The sequence below is a fragment of the Macrobrachium rosenbergii genome, chromosome 48, assembly GCF_040412425.1.
Source record: "Macrobrachium rosenbergii isolate ZJJX-2024 chromosome 48, ASM4041242v1, whole genome shotgun sequence".
Classification (NCBI taxonomy): domain Eukaryota; kingdom Metazoa; phylum Arthropoda; class Malacostraca; order Decapoda; family Palaemonidae; genus Macrobrachium; species Macrobrachium rosenbergii.
Window position 1 is genome coordinate 65438611 of NC_089788.1, and position 18507 is coordinate 65457117.

Below are 18507 nucleotides of genomic sequence, written 5' to 3' on the forward strand. Positions count from 1 at the left end.
GAGGACGTCAAAAAAGAAGGGGAAAAGTATACCTTAGTTTAACCAGACCACTGAGCTGATTAACAGCTCTCCTAGAGAGGGTTTGCCCGAAGGATTAGATTTATTTTACGTGGCTAAGAACCAATTGGTTACCTAGCAACGGGACCTACAGCTTATTGTGGAATCCGAACCACATTATAACAAGAAATGAATTTCTATCACCAGAAATAAATTCCTCTAATTCTTCATTGGCCGGTCGGAGAATCGAACGCGGGACCAGCAGAGTGCTAGCTGAGAAGGGAGGGTGGGAAAGAACAGAGAACGAATAGAGTGCAAAGAACAAAGCACAGAAGAACAGAACACGGCTTTACATATGGACAAACCGGACGGCAACAAAATCTATCCAGTCTAAAAGACGTGATTGGACAGAGCGCTGGAAACGTGTACAAAGACTGGAGTAAATCCAGGCACAGGAAATTAAGGCAACAAAGGGTTCAGTTGCTTGAATTTCTTTCCAGCATCTAAGAGAAATTACAAAATATCTATAATATAAGCACGCTAACCAAATTTTCCTTCTTCCTTACTCAACAATGAAAACGTATTCACAAACACAGGACACTCCGTAATTTGCAAAAAAAAAAAAAAAAAAGAAAAAAAAAAAAAATACGAAATACAGCGACAGACAAGCAACTTACATACGAGTCCGAGAGAGAGAGAGAGAGAGAGAGAGAGAGAGAGAGAGAGAGAGAGAGAGAGAGAGAGAGAGAGAGCACGGGAAATCTGTACTGACATCGGGATTTTAACAATTCAGGGCCTGTGGGGAAATAGACTAACTTTATGGTCCTTCGAATCACTCAAGAATTTTATTTTAATCCATATAGGAATTAGTTTTTTCCAGTCGACTGTCGTCATTGTCTAGACGTTTGTTTACTTTAAATTTCTGGTTACCTGGTTGTAACAGTGCACGTGCATAAAATACGATTTTTTCTTAGTTTTGTAATAGTACTTCGCTATTAATCCTTCGGTTTTTTCTTTTGCTTGTTTGTGTGTTCTCTCTTGTTCCTTTCATCTTTTTCTGCCCGTTTCTATAATAATCATAATTATCATTATCATTATAAAACTTCCTGACAATATCTGCTATATCAAATGGTTGGCAGAGTCTATGACAAACGAAAAATCCCTCAGTCACGTAAAGGAAAAATATGCAGACTACCGCATTAGAAAAACAAGCATTCGCCTTCACAGTGTGAATATTTTATCTGCTCTTAGGACCCAAAAATGGACGCACAATTATACCTAAGTTACGTTGAAGAAAACAAAAAGTATAATTAATTTAAGAATTACAAGATAAATTAAAATCACATGAATATAGAAACAAGAAAATAGGTGAAGATATCTAAATTTTGGTCGCAAAGGAGTTCTAGTAAGGAATCACCAAGTAAAGTATTAGTCGCCCGCTGGTAAAAGAAAGAAAGCTTGAAAATGTAAAAACGTAAAAACTTGAACACAAAACCAATTGAAAAATAAGAAAATTCTTGTGAAAAAAAATGCACATGAGAACTCGCCGATTTAGTTCACAATAAATCCCGGATAGTAATCACCGCCATTCCCTGCTACATTCTGTAATTAAGCCCACTTGACTCATGCAAAGAATCTTTCATTATGTCACACGCAATAACTATGCAACAAGTTGCTAGTAACTAACATACCTCCACCCCAACAGAACTGGCGATCATAAATGCCGGGAAAGCACGTCGTAAATGTGCCGTGCAATGAGTATTTGCAACGCTGACACGCAGTCATTTATTCACGTACGTACAGTAAGTCACGCACCGTCAATTGCGGAGAGCGCTGCCATTTCGCATACACATTCTAGTCCCGTTTTCTTTAGTGGAATCATTTCCGTTTTCTGTTGTGGGGTAATTTCCGTTTTCTATAACTTCCGCGAAAACACTGACGATAAGGCGTCATTATTGATTAACATCATCAATAAATCAGAGCTTAATAATGACAAACAGCAGGCTTAGCCCAGCTTTTCATATCTGCCGGTATTCCAACCTTGCCATGGGCGAAATATGGCGAATATTCTTTTCATTAAGGTATAAAAAGAAGTAAAAAAACACATAGAAGAATTAATTACCTCATTCCTGGAGACGACAGTCTTGCCCGTTAATAGCCCTGGAAAAGAAAAAGCAATTATTTCTCTAGGGAAAAAATTACTAACATTCCTCTAGCAGAGAGAGAGAGAGAGAGAGAGAGAGAGAGAGAGAGAGAGAGAGAGAGAGAGAGAGAGAGCTGACAGCCCTCAACCCTTGTCTTTAAAAGAAAATACGTGAATTCTCTTTTCTTGGGTGTCCTTCAGTAAATTATCTTTTATCAAATTTCATATGCCCTTATTCTGTATGTAATTTTTGCACTCTTTACATCATTACTTCTCGGTACTTGAATACTATCCTTATCACTTACAATTGCTACCATTATCCTTTAATGACTGCTATTACCGTCCCCATTAACTAATTATTAAATAACGCACTACAGTTTCATACCTATTCATTATTACCCTGCTCTCTCCCCTCTCTCTCTCTCTCTCTCTCTCTCTCTCTCTCTCTCTCTCTCTCTATATATATATATATATATATATATATATATATATATATATATATATATATATATATATATATATATATATATATATATATATATATATATATATATATATATAAATGTGTGTATACATATTTATATATATATATGTGTGTGTATGTATGCATGCATGTATATATATATATATATATATATATATATATATATATATATATATATATATATAATATATATATATATATATGTATATATATAAATATATATATACTCGTATATGTAGATAGATAGATAGATTTACAGTAGATATATATACATATAGATAGATAGATAGATAGATAGATAGATAGATAGATAGATAGATGGACAGAAACGCTTCAGCATATATGTAAATACTGTAATACAGAATGAAATCGATTAACATATCAACAAGTAACACGCAATGCATCCCGCTACATTCTATTTTATAGGTGTCTTTGGGCCAATTGTTCCATGTGAATAGGTTTCACCTACTGAAATAATAATAATAATAATAATAATAATAATAATAATAATAATAATAATAATAATAATAATAATAATAATAATAATAATAATAATAATAATAATAATAAAAAAATAATAATAATAATAATAATAATAATAATAATAATAATAATAATAATAATATGTATTCCAGGTACATTTTAGAAAATTCACTTTGCAAAACCATTTTTCCTTTTAGAAAATTCATGCTTCCATGTACTGGAAGAATGTTGCTTATTCAAGAGAAAGCGACTGTTTCCGAGTATTGCAAGAATATTTTCTTATGCAGAGAAAATAGTTGCTTCAAAAAATTGCATGTGTATTCCTTATTCAGGGAAACCACTTGTTCCGAGTATTGCAAGTGCATTTATTATTTAGAGTGTTTCCTTTCTAGTATGGCTAGAACTGAACGTACATTTCTAATTCAGTGAAAGTATTGGCCCAAAGTATTGCAAGTGCAGTGCTTATTTAGAGAAAGTATACGCCTATAGAACTGCAAATGCATTTCATATTTCGATTATTTGCAAAATAAACTTGCTTACATATATTGCGAGGGCATTTATGCATATCTATACATAATATGAAGTAAGTGCAGTCCACCTATGAGCCAAAAAAACGGGAAAACAATAAATACGAACGAACCTCTTCAATTCAAAGCGTCCATCTATATAAACGTAAATACAAAGGGAAAAATATGACCAATGTACTGTACACCAAATTTCTACACTGATCGAGCTACTTTGAGGATAATTATGTATTCTGAGAGAACAATATCTTCATCTTCAGATATTTCCATCGTTTATCATCTAAAAACATTTTACAGTGCTACATGTCCATTTCTTTAAAAACTCAAAATTCTTTATGGTAAACATAAATACCTAACCAGGTGTACCTTCACACCTTGGCCTACCATGACCTATAAAAAGTGTTTTAATGAAAACCCTTATAAAAAGGTTTTAGTATATATTCGGTAAACTTGAATTTGTGTTCATTAAAAATGCTCTTCTTTAGAACTTCTTGCTTGCTGTGAATATCTTCTTACAATATTGTGTCAAAATGCTTTTTAAATAACTGCTAGTTGATCTAAATAAAAAGAAAAGATTAGCGAAGAGGATTCTACAGATAACCTTGAAACATCTACATAACAAACCGTAAATTTAATCTGGAAAGGTTTGAAAAAATGTTTTCCAAAATATTTACCTAGACTGAAAAAGCGAATCAGCTGTCGAGTGATACGTTTGCAAATGCAATTTAAGCATTCATGTTTAGAACGTTTTCAAAGGTAATTCCAAATGCAAATATGGATGTCTTCGCAATTGAATGAATGCCTAACCAGACCTGAATGTATCCATTCACCTTTCAACTGAAGTTCATGAAGGATGACTCATAGAATGATAATAATATTGGCAATAAAATGCATTATTACTGTATGTTATTATTACTATTGTTATTGTTCCTTATGGTGTTCATCCATTCTCATAACCACAACAACAATAATAATAATAACAATAATAACCAGGAGGCTTACAACAGGGACCACTCCCAAAGTGCTTCCAGGACCTCAAACCATTTACTTCATAATGTCATAATGTTGTTTCTGTATAATCCCTCGGCTGTTTACTGCCTCCAGCGAAATGGCTTGACACAAATCTCATACATATGTAAAAAGGATTCTCCGTGGAGAGAGAGAGAGAGAGAGAGAGAGAGAGAGAGAGAGAGAGAGAGAGAGAGAGAGAGAGAGATCAAGGTGGAGACAAGTAATGAATGATAGTTTTACTAATATAAAGTTAAACTAAATTAAGTTAACTGACTATCCACACACGAATTATGTGTGATGTGTTGGCCTGGAAGGTGTTACGAAGCACCCAGAGAGACGGAAAGGCTCTTCCCCACAGCTCAACAGAAAGAAGTAAAAAATGCGCCGAAGTTTCTTCGGCGTAATCGAGTTTTCTGGACAACCGCTACAGCGTATAATCAAAGTCATCGAAAATAGCTCTATCTTTCGGTGGTCTCGGTATAATGCTGTATGACCCGTGGCCCATGAAACTTTAACCACGGTCCGGTGGTGGCCTATCCTATATCGTTGCCAGAAGCATGATTATGGCTAGATTTAACCTTAAACAAAATAAAAACTACTGAGGCTAGAGGGCTGCAATTTGATATGTTTGATGATTGGAGGGTGGATGATCAACATACCAATTTGTAGCCCTCTAGCCTCAGTAGTTTTTATGATCTGAGGGCGGACGGACAGACAAAGCCGGCACAATAGTTGCCTTTTACAGAAAACTAAAATGACCAACACAGTGCCTGAAAAAGAGACAGTAATTTTACCGTCCTAAGTAGAAACAAAAAGTCTAGAAGATAAGTAAGAGTAGGTTCTATGAACAGAGTCACTCTAGATAGAAAGAGTAAGGACGATAAAAAGTTTTAATAAGTGGAATGAAGAGAATAAAATATGAAGTCGAAATAAGGTGCCTGATTTTTTGGGATGTGGCCATTCGAATGGTGTAGTTCCAAGAATACTAAAGCGACACAAAATGGACACTCATTATGGCTACAGAGAAAGGAGACTGAAAATCCACTAATCTCCATCACTGAGAGCATCGGAAGTAACTACAGAAACTGAGGCTTAGAGGTACCCTGGTAATTAAGTTATGGCTTCCTAATTCAGTTATGTCCCAGTCTAGTGGAACTTAGGAATCGTTTTTTATCATATAGCAGTGAAGGATAGCATGGCAAAACTGTTGGGAGGAAGTATATGTATTAATAATGTTATCTCTTTTATCAAAGAAGCTGGTCTTCTCAAATATATTTGACAGATGTGCTGTCTTAGTATATATATATATTTTTTTTTTAAGTTATACTGTTTTTATCGGATCAAATTTATTAATAGTTCTTTTTAGCAGAATTTTATATATTAATTTATTTATTTTAAGATTTCTTTTTTTGTTTTTCTTTTTAATCAAATTTATATGTAGTTCTGTTTAGCAGAATTTTATTTTTAATTTTTACAACATACTATAAAAGTGAAAAGATCACATTTAGTATTCGGCGTCAGTGACCTTGGTAGTTGTGACGCCAGATAACCCACAATTATTCAACCAATCCCCTTATACCGGGGTTAAAAGATGACTAAGGTAATCGAGTGTGAGTACAGCACTAGAGGCAGGAATGAACGGGACAAGAAGTATACCAAATAAGGATAAGATCACGAATTCTGGAAGTAAGGAGAGAATAATCATCCATAATACTGGAAAGAGGATGTAATGGAGGCTTTAGGGAGAAACTGCGTTCATTATCAGCAAAGCAGTAATTAAGGAGACTTAATTGGAATAGAATGGTCCTTCTAAGGCAATAATTCGAGTTTGACAAAAGTCGTTTATGCAAGAGAAGTTTTAATTGCGGGTTACACCCACTGAAGATTTAGGGCTAGTAAAACTTTGACTGGTATCCTGATTTCTACAACAATCTTTTCAATTTACATGAAACCTCTCTTAAGTAAATGAAATAAAAAAAATAGTACAAATTCAGTTAACTTTTCCCTCAATATAGATAAAAGTCATGCCTTCACAGTGATGAACACAAACAATACCAGCAATAGATTATGATTTGTTGATTAAAACGTTATCTGATAATCAAAATGCATCAGTACAATACTGTATCCAATTCTATTCAATAGCATTAATGGAAACAATTCACCGTTAACACCTCTTCATGAAAAATTTCATAAAATATATTTCCCTCGGACTGAAAGCGACAATGGAGACATTTTATCGAATAATTATCAGTTATTTTCTGCAATCATTTAGAAGATAGTCATTTTCATAATGTAATTTGCTTGCAATTAAATTGCAGTTCTGGAAATTTCCTGAAATTAGTTCCTGCTTCGTATTATGAACTTTAAGATTTAATCTATAAAAGTCGTATCAGCAAATTGTTGAAATAAATGCATTCATAATGCATTCATAAATAACCCAATTCGGTAATGAAAAGGAATTATAGAACAAAGGTTTGATACTTAGACCAGAGAAGGAGGAAATAAAGTCAAAACATCAGTACTTTAAATATTTACTAACATCTTTTCTTTATCAAGAAAACTTGAGTCATTTTTATCGTGTCTTCAATTATTTATGCTTTCTTTTTCGTGGTTTATTTACCTTAGGAGGACGCTTTGTTTTTTATTTCGAAGCTTGTTCGTGGAACGAGTGCTCTGGCTATAATAATAATAATAATAATAATAATAATAATAATAATAATAATAATAATAATAATAATAATAAGAAGAAGAAGAAGAAGAAGAAGAAGAAGAAGAAGAAGAAGAAGAAGAAGATGATGATAATGATGATGATAATGACGGATTACAAGTAGAGAAAACAACAACAACAATAATAATAATAATAATAATAATAATAATAATAATAATAATAATAATAATAATAATAATAATCATCATCATAAGTGAAAAAACAGGAAAAAAATACTATGATAAAGACTCTTAGTTAATATACTATTGACCTCCCACGTTGAAAAGTCATGCGAGCTTTAGAGGTACCTTCCTCTCATACCCATCAATAATTCATCCGAGACTTACGAAGTACGAGCGCAATTGTCCGAAGGGGAATCCATTAAGAACATCAAAATGAAATATACATAACGACCTCCTTTTGTCCGCGTAAGGAAGCGTGAAGAATCTGGCGTACCTCCGCGTAACCATTAAGGGGCATTGGGGGGAAATTATCAATAATTCTCTGTCTCGATTTATTCGTCTACTTTTTGGCGTGACAATTCGTTTTCTTCGATAATTCCCTGTCTCACTTTGTCATACCAATGGCCTTTCTTCTGCTCTGAACGATGGCATTGCGTTGATTCGTCTTCCTCCCCATTCATTTTTCTGAAAAGAAAGCTATTGTGCCGGCTTTGTCTGTCCGTCCGCACTTTTTCTGTCCGCCCTCAGATCTTAAAAACTACTGAGGCTAGAGGGCTGCAAATTGGTATGTTGATCATCCACCCTCAAATCGTCAAACATACTAAATTGCAGCCCTCTTGCCTCAGCAGTTTGTATTTTATTTAAGGTTAAAGTTAGCCATGATCGTGCGCCTGGCAACGCTGAAGCACAGGTCACCACCGGGCCGTGGCTGAAAGCTCCATGGGCCGCGGCTCTTACAGCACATACGCTGTAAAGAAAACTCGATTGCGCCGGAGAAACTTCGACGCATTTCTTACCTGTTTTTTGTTGTTTAATGCTTTCATCTATATTCCTTTTTTGGCTTATTTTTTGTCTTCACCCTCCTCCTGTCTTATTTATTACTCTCATTCGTATTCCTACACTCCTTAATTACCGTAAGGTTTATTTTATATATTTTCGCGTCTCTTCTCTTTTACTCTCTTATTTATTTACTGTTTACTTCCACGAATGTTCCTTCTCTTCAATTTGTTCATGTTTATTGAGCTTACTTGTCTCACCTTTTCTCTCTTTTTATTCTAAATTTGTTTCTGCCTCACTTCTCTCTTTTTTTGTGGGGGGGGGAAGATGGATGGAATTGTATCCATGGTTTATTCTAATTTCTTCTCTCATTTTACTGATTCTTATTCTGCTAAATATGTTTATTCAACTTTCTTTTCTCTTTGCTTCGCTGTTCATCACGTCTATTCAGTTCCTCGTCTGCTGTTTCTTCTGATGGTCGTTCATTCGTCTCGTTGATTTTTACCTGTTATTCTATACTGTCTATTGCCGTTATTCATATTCCTTTATTTCCCCCTATGTTCTTCTGCTGTTTATCGTGTTCCTACCATTCCTGTTAATTCGCTGAATATTTCTTACACTTTTTTTTTACATTCCTTTTGTTGGCTTTTCCAATCTTAATCCATACTCTCCATTCTCCTCTTTATTATACTTTTCTCTCCTCTTCTCCCATCACCTATCACTTTTCACTACTTTTATTCGTGTCCAGTCTTCCACTCATATCTTTCTGGTACGTTTTCCAGTACTGCTTATCTCATTTATATTTTTCTCGTCTCTTATTCCATCATTTCCTACCCTTTTTACAGCTTTTATTCGGCTCTCTTCTTCTCATTCTCTACTTCTCCTTACGCCTCACAACATTTTTCTCCCATCTTCTATTCCATCCTTTCCCTTCCACCTAACGTCATATTTCTCCCATCTTCTATTCTCGCCTTTTCCTTCACCTAACGTCATATTTCTCCCGCCTTTTATTCTCTCCCTTTTCTTCCACCTAACAACGTATTTAACCTATCTTCTGTTCCCTCCTTATTCTTCCACCTAGCGTCACATTTCTCACATATATTCCCTTCTTTTTCTTCCATCTTACCCATCTACTCCCACCACTTTTTCTTCCACCTAACGTCATACCACACCCATCTTCAATTCCATCCTTTTTCTCCCACCTAAAATCCTTTTTCTCCCATTTCCTCCCATCCCCTCCTTTTCCTCTCCACCTCTCACCATTTCCCTCCCATCCTTTCTAATTCTCTTCCCCATCCTCCACCAATCGCCATCTCTCCCAAGTCATTTTCCAACGAAATCAGAGTTGGGGGGGGGGCCAAATCCCATTCGTCTTGCCCTGGAATTCTTCAATAAAAGTTCCCTTTAGTCGCAATTGTACAATTTCCAGGGTTCAAATGTCACAAGAAATGAATATTTAAGCGACTTTTCCCGGATAATGCCGGGATGGCGGCTTTACGGTCTCCAGGAGACGCTCTCCAATTTTCTTTCTCTTCTTATTTCTTCTTGTCTTGTTTCTATTTTTCTTTTTCTTGCGTTGCAATTTCAGTCATGTTTACTTTTGGGAGAAGAGGACTGGTGGGATTGACTGTGTAGACTTGTATAGAAATATGCTTCTTAAATGCACACGTAATCATGTTTGTATACATATACATACATTTATATATATATATATATATATATATATATATATATATATATATATATATATATATATATATATATATATATATATACACCCACACAACTCGCATTAAAATCATATCAGTAATAAGAGTAATGCTTACTATCATTATAATAAGCAACGGTGACCACAGCTTCTGTGACGCCAGTTTATGATCTTAAATGTGCAATGGATAATATATTATTAGTAATGGCAATAACGCCAAGAGGAGTATAATAGCAAAGCCAGCGGCAGCGTTAAAACAATTCTTGGTTGGAATGCAAGAGCCCGCATTAACATAAAATAGGAGGTGAAACTGTTTTCTATTTGTTTAATAGAAAACATAACTTTTTTTCATTTGTATAAGACAAAAACTATTAAAATTTTCAGTAATTATTACTTTTTCGGTGACCCTCTTTGCTGTCTCTCACCACGGTCATTCCAGGGTTAAAGAATTTAGAGCATTCACATCTACCCCTGTCCTTCAAAGAACGTACATATTCCTTTGCTCACTCTTTAGTACATTGTCATTTTTATCTCTTCTTTCTTTCTTTATTCAAGAAATTACTACCCTAAGTTTAACATTAAACAGAAGATGAGTGTTTCCAACGATCTAAAAAGTTTGAATGGACTGACAGTTATACTGATTTCGCCTCTTTTTTCAATTTCATATCCGTCGGCGACTCTCCCAACTTTCTCCATTAACAAATAAGTGACTCAGCTTTCTTTGTCATCATCTTCTTCCTGCTTCTTTGTGTTTGAGTTTTCTAATCTGCAGTTTATTAAGGTACAAAATAAATTAATTTCGGGATATAGATGAAACAGACATTTTGGTAGGAATTACGCTAAATCGTAGACTGTCGATCAGGGGTAAAAGCAGCAAGAAAAATAAGCTCACTTACAAATACACCAACAGCCACTGTGTCTTTGCTGGGTTCATATTTTGCTGTCATGGAACTCATTTCAGCGATCGATTCAGAGTGAATGAGTCATGGTAACGTGAATCTTCATTTGTTTGTTAATTTACTGGCGTCACGTCGTGGAAAGTCAACGAGCTCTGAATGATTAATGACAATAAGTGACCTAGTTGTGGACTGATTAACTCTACATTCTGAAGAGCCACCGAATACTGAAGTAGAGAAAATTATTTCCTCGAAATAAGCAGCCACTTTACTCGAAGCCCCACACATGCAATACAGCCGTACACGTAAATAAACGCAAACCGAAAAATACTTAGAAGCAACCAAGTTTCACCAGAGGGGAAGGAGCGACGCCCAAAAGACAGCGTCATTAACAACCAAATGGTATGAGGGTGAATGTCCAGGACTGCGGAAGCTACGATGTTCGTGCTGTATTCATGACTATTAGGGCTGAGTGCCTGGTGAAAGGCAATAAAGAGAGAGAGAGAGAGAGAGAGAGAGAGAGAGAGAGAGAGAGAGAGAGAGAGACATGGATCATTGGCTTCTTCCAGTACTCGAGGTCGCCTGAAGAGGGGTTAAGTAACCCCTGGCTTCCTAGAACGCTCAGCGGGTGTCTACAGCCTCTTAACAAACATGCACGTAATCAACGCAAACTACAGACTGACAAACAGGCAGATCGGAAGGATGACGAATGCGTGAGAGTACTGTATTACTGAGGGGGAATTAATGACGGCCTAACTTAGTAATGGGGATAAAAGCCGAATGACAAAAATGTATATATGTTACGGGCAGATATCGAAACCAGGCATTTCACGAATTGCCTGAAATTTCAGGCAGATAGTGAAATGCACTAAAGGACATTTGATCCCCCAGGGGCTAGTACTAAACGGCGAAATACATTTGACCCCTGCAGGGGCTAGTGCTAAACACGGTGAAACAGTGTAGGTGAGTCACTGTTTCGCCGTATTTAGTACTAGCCCCTGGGTGGATCGAGTGTCCATAAGTGCAGCTCGCTATCTGCCTGAAATTTCAGACAGTTCGCAAAATGCCTGGTTTCGCTATCTGCCTGTAACGTATACACAGAAATAAACAAGGATATACAAAAATAACAGACTTGGACACGTAGTAAAGTTAACTATGCAGAAAAACTGGGACTGGACAATCATCTGTCACAGGTCAAAATAAAGAAAGAATTATAAAACCAAATGACAAGCACTTACATATCAAATATCACGCCGACAAAGGATAACGAAGACAAATAGTACCTGACAGACACACAGAGACTGGTAGAAATGCATATATAATTTTACAAAAACGGAATAACTGATATACATTTCAGTCAGGCAGACGACAACACAAATATGGAACAAGCGAGGGCTGCAAGAGCTCAGTCTATATGAAGACTCGAAATAGTTGCGAACCTGAATAATGACAGAATTATTTTAATAGATACTAATAACAGAATATGCAAAAAAATTATAAGTAAATAAACGTAAAACGATGTAAAAATGAACGATGTTACCCGTCTTCAAAACCAATTCGATGACACTAGAGGTAATGAATTCAGAATATGTTGTTATACATCTCCCGTTCATTCATGTATCCGAACTTGTTTGTCTTTCCAGGAACTAACATCATTTCCATTTAGCCACAGCAAGAAAAAAATATAAAAAAAAAACACGGGAAAACTTCACGATAAACGAAAACTCAACACGAAAAAACTAAATTAAAAAAAGAACCAGAGCAAGCAAAAGTGAATTGACTTGGCTGGTTCCTAATATTTAAACAGTGCATGATCACCCTCTCCTAGAAATGACTACCTCGCGGGAGAAAAAATAATGTATTTGCTCGAGAGGAAATTGTCAACACTGGTCGGAGGTACAAAGGCAAGGGCTGACGGGGGAGGCAAAACAGATTTACATCGCTGCAGGAATTTAACATCGGTGATTGCGTCATTATGCAACGGTTGCGTGACGCCAGCCATTCGAGCATTTCCCAGCGAGTGCTGTTATGATGAAAAGCGTTCCTGGAAACTGGGCTCATGATTTCATATGTATGGCTGTGTGTGTGTGTGTGTGTGTGTGTGTGTGTGTGTGTGTGTGTGTGTGTGTGTGTGTGTGTGGGAGGAAGCGTTCCAAAATATATAGAAGTATGCATGTAGGTACGTATACATGTATGTAACTGTGGTTATTGCAATTACCCTCGTATCTGTATCTATTAAAAAGTGACCGTTAGATTTATATATATAAATAAATATGTATATATATATACATATATATGTGTGTGTGTGTATAAAATGTATATAATGTACATAGATGGATATATATAAACACTCACAAATATCAAGCCGCAACTATCTTTAATATCAATCTCACTGTACCTTTGGAATAACTTACACCCAGGGGGAGTTGCGATTAAAGTGCTCCTGCAACTAGCCGGCGCCGAAGCACTTATTAGTTATAATTCAAAGTCAGTGTCTACCGTTGTTTCTAACCCAGACCATGATTTGGCTCCCGGCCGGCGCAGAAGCCCTTATCAATTATAATACCCCTTGGGTATATGTTATTCCCAAGGTGTAGTGATGTCAAACGACATTTGTGGATTAATATTTGTTAATATAAGAAAGTCATGGCGTATAAGTGACAAAAATTGTGGATATATATATATATATATATATATATATATATATATATATATATATATATATATATATATATATATATATATATATATATATATATATATATACCGTTTTCTGTTAATGTTTTTACATTCATCCACTGTAGTCCTGATTCCCCCGTCCGTCGCTGGTTCGATCCCACGGGACGGTGGACTTATTATCACCTAAAAATTCCCCTTCGGTAACATATATGAAAATATATTACTTCCGAGGTAGAGTGAATTGGATATTAAAGGACGTTTGTAGCTTTCTGATTGTATATGAATCACGGTGATGTGATAAATAGTCATAATATGGCTACGTGCGACAAACGCACTACACGGCCAACATGGCAGAGGTGGGTGGATATCGTCTCCAAACGCAAAACACCTGAGTTCGACGGGTGGGCTGATGGGAGATGGTATTCATTTATACCTCTCTTGTGGCCGACTGGTTAGTGTGTCACTGTAGTCCTGATTCCCCCGTCCGTCGCTGGTTCGATCCCACGGGACGGTGGACTTATTATCACCTAAAAATTCCCCTTCGGTAACATATATGAAAATATATTACTTCCGAGGTAGAGTGAATTGGATATTAAAGGACGTTTGTAGCTTTCTGATTGTATATGAATCACGGTGATGTGATAAATAGTCATATATATATATACATATATATATATATATATATATATATATATATATATATATATATATATATATATCTGCATGTAACTAAACTTATACATATGTATGTAAATAAACTTGTGCTCTATAGAAATCCGAACTGCTTGACCGACCTAGAAGAAATTTTGCATGCGGCCCTCAATTTGACCCAAGGAAGGTTTTTTCGTAGGTCTCAAACCCATACCCCAGCCCCCTTCCCCTTCCCCCTTCCCTGAAACGAGGCTGGTACTGCCCGCAGACTTAGTAATTACTGTGGTAAATAACCTTTATTGGTTTATCATACCTCATTTCATGTTCTCGAGACCACAGAAAAAGTATCTAAGGGGTAACGGACCAACTGAGGAAAATGAAAAAATTAAAATTCGGAGAAACAGTGGGGTTGCTCTCTTAATGAAGGGAAGAAGTATTTTGTTTGTACCTTCCAAAAAAGCTACAGAATGTAAGTGTATTAATGACTCCTTGGTTCATGTCTGCCCCTTATAGTCAATGAAGTAGATTTTTATTCTCTTTTCTCAAAAGCAATAACATACACACACACAATATATATATATATATATATATATATATATATATATATATATATATATATATATATATATGTCATGTTTATTTAAAGCGACGAATTCAAGACAGAATTATTAATCACCAGAAAGAAAAGCATTTTCAATGATGGTACACATGCTTCTCTACACGACAAAACAATTCAAAGGAGTTACAGAAAAATTTTCATGACTCCTTCAGAGTTTTCCCAGGCAGTGCCGGGTTGGTCAGCTAGTATATACATACATATATATATCGTAAAACTTTATACATTTATACAGTGTTCCAAAAAACGCAATAACTATTGAGAAAGGAATACATTCTTTCGCTTTCCACGCTTCTTGGCTTTTCTTGAATAATGAACGAAGCATACTTATTCGTTACTGGAATCATGCACACATATTCTATTCTCTTTTAAAAATTAAACGCCATTATTTCATATACTCACAATGATCTAAGCTCACAAAATAAGTGACTGTTCTCTGAAGGAGAAATAAAAAGAGAGAATGTACAAATAATGAATGTATAATGGCTCCATAAAAAGAATACTCTGGTTTTTATAACGGGCCCTTACACACTCAACGTAATTCTGATTTACGATTACTTTCATGCGATTATTCGACCGTGTGCTTCGGGAATGCTTTCTCCAAACACAGACACACGCACACACACACACACACACACACACACATATATATATATATATATATATATATATATATATATACACACACAGCACTATATAAATACACACACACATATATATGTGTGTGTGTGTATACACAGCGTAAATGCATACAAACACACAAGCGCACACAAATTGGAGAACAAAGATATTCAAAAGCACATACAGTTTCGGGACGTAAAAAAAAAAAAAAAAAAAACTTCATTCATACTGGGTTTCAAGGCTTGCACACTGGAGAGGGAGCGTGACGCTCCCAAACTTTATGTGCTTCTGAATATATTTGTTCTCCAGTCTGCCGTTTTTTTTTTTTTTTTTTTTTTTTTTAAGTTTGTAAGGTCGATATGTGATCTGTTATCCTCAAAGGGAACACTACTCGTATAACATTTGGCCTTTTGGTTAATTGAAAACAGTTTCGTAGACTGGCAAGCTCTGAGTCCAGACGTCCACAAGAGGACTCCTTTTCACTCCCATATCGCTACTCCCACTTACAATCCTCTATTTTGAAAATAGGGTCGCATAGGGAGTTTGTTAACCCAACGTATGTGCTGTGCACATATAATCTCTCAGTGCCACTAACCAGTTAATTCGTACAAATGAAAGATCGTGAAGGTTTGTTTGCATTCCAGTTTGATAAGAAGAAACTAATCTCTCACTGACCATGCTGACTAGTTGAAGGAAGGAAAAGACATTCTTATGTACAACAGCAACGTAATTTGCAATGGAAAACTTGTATATTTTATTTCCTTTTCTTTCAACAAATAATAATAATGATGAAGCTACGAGGATGAAGATTGGCGCTTAGCAAGATATTTCTGGCAGCAGATCAGAGGCCCTTATAACGACTTTTTCAACAAATTGGAAGTTGTTGGAGGAGCTAGAAGATGAACGCAAGATGGGGAAAAATAATGGCAGGCTTTGAGAAGAGGTAGGCCTATGAAAGCCTTCAGGAGTAAAAAAAACAAAAAAAAAACCACCGCCCTTACTGAAGGGCAGCGACACGTGAAGACGAAGGAAGGGAATCAAAGAGTGAAATGACTTCTTAAGTGTTTCGCAGTGTTTCTTCCTCCGCGGAAAACCCGCTTTCAGCCCGTTAGTTTTTTTTTTTTTGGGGGAAGGGGGTCTTGGACGCTCCCGGCATCAGCTCTAATGTGGTACATAAGTGAACTTCCTAGGAGTGACGCAATTACTCCCTTTTGCACTACAGGGGAGAGAAATTTCGGGGAATTATGACATACCAGAAAAATGAATATTTCAAGAGAAGGAGCAAGGGCAAATAGACATTGACAGATTAGTTTGTATATTCAAATAGCTAATATATTAAAATACTTAGCTATTACTGTGCATTATATATAAATATACATACATACATAGACGTGTATTGTGTGTATATATATATATATATATATATATATATATATATATATATATATATATATATATATATATATATATATATATATATATATATATATATATATATAGGCTATATATATTAAAATATTAAAATATTTAGCTATTACTGTTCATTATATATAAATATACATACATACATATATGTGTATATATATATATATATATATATATATATATATATATATATATATATATATATATATATATATATATATATATATATATATGTGTGTGCGTGTTTGTAAACCATTTACTTTGCAAAAGAATCAAATACAAAACTCTAAAGGATTACAGCACTAACATCAGTCATATATGCGTGTGCGTCTTTGTAAACCATTTACTTTGCAAAAGAATCAAATACAAAACCCTGAAGGATTATAGCACTGACATCAAACCAGCCTTCAAAGCTATGCGTGAGAAAGCTAAGCGCAAATCCAAAACAGAGAATCAGTAAAGCGCTGACATTGAACAAGAAAAGCAAACGACCGTAAACGAAACATTTACCATCATGGAAACTGAAATTACAAATGACGAGAACGCCAGCGGGAGACTGAAACGGCGAAATTTGAATCACGGAACACATGATGGGAACACATGACGGGAAAAAGAAAGAAGCAGCGAGTGAGAGAGTGAAAATCTTGAGTGCATGAATAGGCTTAGGTTTGAGGCAACGGGACAGGGTATGAGGTTACAGAGGGAGATGATGATCGGGGCAAAATAGAGGGAAGTAATTCGCCCAACGAGAGAGAGAGAGAGAGAGATATGGAGAGATGTTTGGGTATGATGTCAAAAGGAAATGAAGACAAAATGAGCACCGCGAAGAATATAACTGAGGGAGCGAGATGGACAGAAAGACGGAAACAGACGGTAAAGGAAATGAAGGCAACAGAAAAACGGAAGTGGAGGAGAAAGAAATAAACCATGACGATACAAATACAGAAGTAGAAGCCGTTAAGTATACCTTAGTTTAAACCAGACCACTGAGCTGATTAACAGCTCTCCTAGAGAGGGCTGGCCCGAAGGATTAGACTTATTTTACGTGGCTAAGAACCAACTGGTTACCTAGCAACGGGACCTACACTTACTGTGGAATCCGAACCACGTTATACCGAGAAATGAATTTCAATCACCAGAAATAAACTCCTCTAATTCTTCATCGGCCGGCCGGAGAATCGAATGCGGGCCTAGCAGAGTGCTAGCCGAGTACGATATCGACCCACCCAATGAAGTACTATACAGAAGTAGAAAAAGGGAGACATCAAAGCGGCCCAGACAGGGGCACGCGAACGGACCCAAGAGGGAATAAGCCGACTTGGTGGAAGGTGACCCTCCAAACAAAGGTCGAGGCGGAAAGTGGAGGAGACATTTGAGACCCGAGGGAAGGCGAGTAGTACCTTGAGTTAGGAGGACCTTGAACTAGGAAGGGGGAGGACCTCGGTTTGGTAGGAGGAGGAGGAGGAGGAGGAGGAGGAGGAGGAGGAGGAGGAGGAGGGAGGTGTTGGCTGTCGGCATTAATTGCGCCTCCTCCTCTGCACTGCGACGTATCAGATGGGTAACATGAGGCATGAGAGAGAGAGAGAGAGAGAGAGAGAGAGAG

General features: G+C 36.1%; 1 protein-coding gene across 1 annotated transcript in view; it reads right to left on the reverse strand.

Annotated features, from left to right (window-relative positions):
* LOC136831480 (neurofilament light polypeptide-like) overlaps positions 1-18507 on the reverse strand; it is a 186884-nt gene that overhangs the window by 61955 nt on the left and 106422 nt on the right. Inside the window, exon 3 of the mRNA XM_067091980.1 lies at positions 2120-2157. The gene's annotated coding sequence lies outside the window, so the exon portion shown is untranslated. The remainder of the gene's footprint in view (positions 1-2119; positions 2158-18507) is intronic.